Source organism: Pyrgilauda ruficollis, unplaced genomic scaffold, assembly GCF_017590135.1.
Source record: "Pyrgilauda ruficollis isolate IOZ18807 unplaced genomic scaffold, ASM1759013v1 scaffold228, whole genome shotgun sequence".
Lineage (NCBI taxonomy): Eukaryota > Metazoa > Chordata > Aves > Passeriformes > Passeridae > Pyrgilauda > Pyrgilauda ruficollis.
In genome coordinates, this window is record NW_024522317.1 from 241,991 (window position 1) to 248,837 (window position 6,847).

The window sequence follows — 6,847 nt, forward strand, 5'->3', positions numbered from 1 at the left end:
TGGTTTTTCTCTTCCCCTCTTTGATACTTGCTGCTGTTTGGGGTCCCGGCTGTACCGCGGTGCCGATCACTCCTGCCTGTGGTGGCCCCCCCAGTAGCTGGACAATTTCTCACCTTGGGGCCACGGTACCGAGTCCAGCCGTGGTCCGCTCTCCTGTGCCAAGCCTACACCGAGCCTCGGCCGTGCCAAACAACGGAGCACGTGGGGATGGTCCATCCAGCCTCCTGCCCCTGCCCGGGGATGCCCCCAGTGCCCGTGGGCAGCACTTGCCTGCCCCTGCTGCCCACAGGGCCCAGCCAGCAGGAGGAGGGGGGAAAGCCCAGGGTGGAGCTTTCTTTTTTCAGATGTGTTGAGTTTGCATTGCTGCTTTTATTTTTTAAATACATATATATAGAGCTCATTAGATAAACTTGGTAAGGGTTTTTCTCTGCCTGTATTGGGGATACTGGCCTGACGCACCCAGGCTTTTTTTGAAAGGGGGATGATTCAGCCACACGAACAGCAAACCCCCGGAGTGGGGTTGTGTGTGCGTGTAGCACTAATCTGGGTGCAAAAGCAGAGCCAAGCATGAGCAGAGCTGTGGGTTTCACTAGTGTTTCAGGTCAAATTAGGGATTCTAATAAGAAGAGAGAGGCGTGTGTATATATTTTTCTACAGGGACAATTCATTCAGGAGGTGTTTCTGGACATCAGGGCAGATCTGGGAGGTGCATGAGGCAGTCTGTTTAGTGGCTCCATTTTCAAATACTGTATTTTTTTAAAACCTTTGGATTTCCATCAGGAGAATTTTTATATTTCTAACCTTTCTCAGCCCACTCTGCCTCATGCCATTTTTTTTCCCAGGAAAGGGCTGGTGTGGAGCTGGAGGCGCATTCGACCTGGCTTTGTACAGCTCCTCTTTTACCACAGCACTGCCAAGAAAACCCCTGCCAAAGTATTCCCCACCCCCCACCCTGGGAATCCTTTTTTTTTTTTAATTCCTAAAAAAAAAAAATGTACTGACTTGAAGTATTGAGAGAAATAAAGAAGTATTTTGAAAAATACACTTTCTCAGTGTGTGTTGTGATGGGAGGTGCCAGGCTGGGTTCCAGCAGACAGCAGGGAAGAGGGCTCTGTGCCAGGGTCATTGCCACCACCACCCTGGCCAGCTGCCCTTGAGGCTGGCAGGGAGAGGAAGAAGAAATCTGTTTGGTTTTGTACTGACTTGAAGTGGGGGTCCCTTGGGGTGGGGGGCTGTGCATGGGGTGTCCGTGGGGCTGGGGCTGTACAGCATTACCTGTGGGGCGAGGAGACCTGTGAGGCACTGCTGAATCAATCACTGCTTTGGCCAGCGAGGGGCGGCCACTGGTTCCCTCCACTGGTCCCTGTGGAGTTTATTGTGGAGAAATGTGGTGGACAACGTGAGCGAGAAGACAGGCCAGCACGCAGACGCAAGCTGATTTGTTTTTCTCGGTTTCAACGAGACCTGAATGTTTTATAGTGGGGTTTTTTTGTAATTTTCTTTTTTTTTTCTTCTTTTTCTTTTTTTTTTGTTTTGGTGCTTGTTGCACAGGACTTCAGGGCCTGCTAATGAGGGGAAGGGAATGAATGCATGACTTGGTGGGTCACAGAATGGCTGCTTCCCACCTGCATGGCCTTAGTTGTGCTGAGCTCATTGCCAAGGATTGGGAGCAGTGCTGGTGAGGGGCTCTGTCCCCTCAGGGCTCTGGGATGTGGCTAACATGGGCAGGGGGATAGTCAGTGAAGGGCTGCAGGGGGAGGCTGGAGAGAGCAGTGCCCATCTCTTCTCAGAAGGGCCTTGGGGCAGGGTGAGAGCCAGAGGCATTACTGGCACCCATGGAAAGTGCTGCTGCTGCCAGGGAATGTTTGCACATCAGGAGCTGTGCACAGGGACAGGAGAGGAGAGCAAAACCCATGGGCCTTGTGGCCATCTCTCAAGTCCAGTGTGTGGCTCAAGTGGGTTTGATTTTGGGTGAGAATTGTCAATAAATTAAACTGGATGTTAATTGCCACATAGCACTGCATACAGTTTCCGTGGCCACTAATATGCCCATCACCATCACTGGGCACCTTGCCTCTCTGAATTTGGGGGTCTGAACCCAGCTCTCCTTTGATTGCCATGTTAATGAAGGATGAGCTTTGGTGAAACCAGCCAAGCCCAGCAGTGATAGAATCAGAACTGGTTTCTACATGTGACACCACCACACACCATCCTTCCTGCCCTGAAAGACTCTTAGGACAGGTGAAGCCCAAGGTCGTGAATTAAACAACTTCAACAACTTTTATGGGGCTGGTCCATAGACAGAGGGAATGATGTCATTGCAGAACAAAGGATGATTTGGGTTGGAAGGGACCTTAAAGCTCACCTCATTCCGACCCCATGGCATGGGCAGGGACACCTTCCCCTTGACCAGGTTCCTCAAAGCCCCATCAAACCTGTCCTTGAACACTTCTGGTGACAGGGCATCCACAGATTTTCTGAGCAACCTGTGCCGGTGCTTCACACCCTGACAGTAAAGACTTTCTTCCTGATATCCCGTCTAAAACCCCCCCTTTTCACTTTGAAGGCACTATTCCTTGTGCTGTCACTACATGCTCTTGTCAAAAACCTCTCCCCATCCTTCCTACAGGCTCTCCTTAGGCAGTGGAAGGGTTCAAAAGACTGATATCAAAAGACAGGAGGGGTGATGCGGTATTGGGAAGCAGAGCACCTGGTATGGTTTCATCCGGGATAGAGTTAATTTTCTCCCCAGTCGCTGGTTTGGTGCTGTGGTTTGGATTCAGTAGAGAATAATGCTGATAACACACTGATGTTCCAGCTGTCGCTCGGCAGTGTTTACCCTAACTCAAGCCCTGGTCAGTTTCCCAGGCTCTGCCAGGGAGCAGGTGCACAAGAAACCAGGAGGGGGCATGGCCAGGAGAGCTGACCCACACTGCCCAAAGGGATATTCCATGCCACAGAACACCATGGCCAGTGCATGAACTGCAGGGAGAAAGAGTGAGAGTGGCTGCATGGGCATGGCACTTAGTGAAACCTCAACAGCCCTTTTCAGTGCCCAGCGTGGGCCCAGAGGATGAAGTAACAATAGAGCTGAGCAGAGCTTGTTAGACCAGGTTTGTTATAAGCATTAGTTTAATAGTTTCTGGTCACAAAGTTGTTCTGCCTGCACCCAAGTTGCTGTGCATGTGCACCTTGCTTGGTGTGTGTCCTCTCTGGTGGCATTGATCCTCTGTGGGGCCTGGGTGAGCTGCTCTTTGCAGTAGTGGTTTATAGGTGTCTCCAAGTGCCACATCTACACCATTCCTGAAAGTTTCCAAGAAGATGTACAGATCTGGTGCTTAGGAATGTGGTTTAGTGGTGAACTTGGGAGTGCTGGTTAAATTGTTGGACTCAATGACCTTAGAGGTCTTCTCCAAATGAAACATTCTGTGACATCTTTTAAACACCCCCACAGCCATGGCAGCCTGCTTCAATGCTTGACATCACTTTCCATGAAGAAATTTATCCTAATATCCAACTTAAACCTCCACTGGCACAACTTGAGGCCATTTCTCTTGTCCTGTCACTTGCTATTTGGGAGAAGAGATTGACTACACCTTCCTTTCAGGTCACTGTGGAGAGTGATCAGGTCCCCTCTGAGCCTGTTTTTCTCCAGGATAAACACCCCCAGCTCCCTCAGCTGATGAACTGCAGGGAGAAAGAGTGAGAGTGGCTGCATGGGCATGGCACTTAGTGAAACCTCAACAGCCCTTTTCAGTGCCCAGCGTGGGCCCAGAGGATGAAGTAACAATAGAGCTGAGCAGAGCTTGTTAGACCAGGTTTGTTATAAGCATTAGTTTAATAGTTTCTGGTCACAAAGTTGTTCTGCCTGCACCCAAGTTGCTGTGCATGTGCACCTTGCTTGGTGTGTGTCCTCTCTGGTGGCATTGATCCTCTGTGGGGCCTGGGTGAGCTGCTCTTTGCAGTAGTGGTTTATAGGTGTCTCCAAGTGCCACATCTACACCATTCCTGAAAGTTTCCAAGAAGATGTACAGATCTGGTGCTTAGGAATGTGGTTTAGTGGTGAACTTGGGAGTGCTGGTTAAATTGTTGGACTCAATGACCTTAGAGGTCTTCTCCAAATGAAACATTCTGTGACATCTTTTAAACACCCCCACAGCCATGGCAGCCTGCTTCAATGCTTGACATCACTTTCCATGAAGAAATTTATCCTAATATCCAACTTAAACCTCCACTGGCACAACTTGAGGCCATTTCTCTTGTCCTGTCACTTGCTATTTGGGAGAAGAGATTGACTACACCTTCCTTTCAGGTCACTGTGGAGAGTGATCAGGTCCCCTCTGAGCCTGTTTTTCTCCAGGATAAACACCCCCAGCTCCCTCAGCTGCTCCTGGCAGGACTTGTGCTCCAGACCTTCCCCAGCTCCTCGTCCTTCTCTGCACTCACTCCAGGACCTCAGTGTCTTTATTTTACTGAGGGCCCCAGAACTGGATACAGCACTTGGAGTGTGTCCTCACCAGTGCCCAGCACAGAGGGGCAGTCCCTGCCCTGGTCCTGCTGGCCACACCACTGCTGATACATTCAGGATGTCCTTGGCCTTCTTGGCCACCTGGGCACACCCTGGCTCATGTTCAGCCACTGCTGAGCAGCACCCCCAGCTCCTTTCCCACTGGGCAGTTTTCCAGCCACGCTGTCCCAGCCTGGGGCACTGCCTGGGGCTGTTGTGACCCAAGGGCAGGACCCAGCACTTGGCCTGGCTGAACCTCACACAGCTGGCCCATGGATCTATTGGTACAACAGAATCTCCATTTGTGAGACCAATCTGATACAAGCACTCAGCGCTGCCATTCCCTCTGTATTTTGGGAGCCATCTGTTGGGAACTGTTCATAACTGCACCTTTGGCCTTTTTCCTTGGAGAGTTAAACTATGGCAGAAACATTTTCCTACATCTGCCTTCTTTCACAGAATCAGTCATAGAAAGGTTTGGGTTGGAAGTGATCTTAAAGCTCATCTCATTCCAAGCCCCTTGCCATGGACTGGGACACTTTCCACTAGACCAGGCTGCTCAAAGTCCCATTCAGCCAGGCCTTGAATATTCCTAGGGATGAGGCATCCATATCTGCAATTCCTTCCTGCCTTCCCTCTTTGGAAGCCCTCCTTTCCCCTGGACTGGTGACAGTAGGCATCCTTTAGGGAAGAGGGAGGAGATAGGGGTGCCTGGTGGTTTTACCTGAGAGAATACGGAGAGGACAAGAACGTGGGAAGGAAAACCTACCTTGACTATAGAGAGACAGGTATGGGAACTGCAAAGGAAAACAACCACAAATGAGGGTTCTTCCAGAGTGTTTGCTGCCCAGTCTCCAGTGGGTAGCTTCCCAGGCAGAGTCAAAGGGTGTAGTGTTCCTGATCCCATGGCAAGCATGAAGCTGTGTCAGGGGAAATTTAGTTGAAAAGGTTTTCACCCAGAGGGGTTGATGGGCTCTGGAACAGCTCCCCAGGGTAGTGGCTACAGCACCGAGCCTGACAGAATTCAAGAAGTGTTTGGACAATGCTCCCAGGCCCATGGTGTGTCCCTGGGGGTGTCCTGTGCAGGGCCAGGAGTTGGACTTGATGGTCGTGATGGGTCCATTCCAACTCAGGGTGTTCCGTGATTCCATTTCTACAAGAAGTGAGCAGCAAGTCCAATGGGCAGGACTAGAAGGGCCCTGCCTCTATCCTCCATCCCACACTGTGCACCCTAAAGTCATGGAGATGCACAGGGCAGAAAGCATCCATATTTCTGGAGGGACAAAGGAACTTTTTGGTGTCCTGTTTTCTGGCAGGGAGCAGGGGCACAAGAAGCTGGGTGGGAGCACGGCCATGAGAGCTGACCCAAACTGGCCAAAGTGACATTCCATGCCATGGAACACCATGGCCAGTGTGTCAGCCAGGGGGGCCGTGGCAGGTGGGGTGTGAAGGAGCAGCTGAGTGGGACGGATTCAGCAGCTGGGCTCAAACCTCCACAGGTCGGGAAGCCCTTGGAGTAGGAACATCCATAGGGAAGTGATACATGTGGGGCAGGAAATGTCAGTGGGGAGGGCACATCCATAGTGCAGGGGATGCCCTTGGAAGGAGGGATGCCCTCAGGACAAGGATAGCCGTGGGGAGAGGGCCCACATGGCTTGGGGGGGCTCAAGGGGAAGGGATGTCCTGGGGGTCAGTGCTGCCAATGGAGCAGGGATGCCCACAGCACATCCATGCCTGCCTGGAGCAGGATGGGAACTGCTGAGAGAAGTCGCTTGTGGCCCCCTGGTGACTGGAACATCTGTTGGGCCCAGAGGGTTTTTGGGTGCTGCAGGAGGGTCCCAGTCTCTTGGATCAGCCTCTAACCCCAACGCCATGGCCTGAGAGAGGTCTCCCATCCTGCATCAAGTGTGGCGGGACTGTGGCTCCCATCAAGTCCAGTGGTCCTGATGGGGCCTGGCTGCAGGGGCTGAGGGGGCTCTGGGGCCACAGGTGGAGCCCAGGGGGGCACAGGGAGGTGCTGATCATGTCAGCAAAGGAAGGGGATGTCCTCAGCTTCCTCCTCATTAATCCCACACTGTGCAGGGCACACCTGAGCCAACACCATCTTCCCCTCTCCAGCACCTTTGGGAGCTGCCCAGTCCCCCCAGCAAGGATCTGGGCAGGGGAGGAGGGTGCTGCAGAAAGGCTCTTGCCCTGGCTGTGACCGACCAGGGTCTCTGCTGGAGGAGTCCTGAGAGGGGCAGGGCTGAGCCCAAACCCTTGACACCAACTGCTCGCCTGGGGCTGCTGAGGTTCACAGCGAGGGGGCTGTGAGTGCTGATCTGGGGGACACCCTCCCAC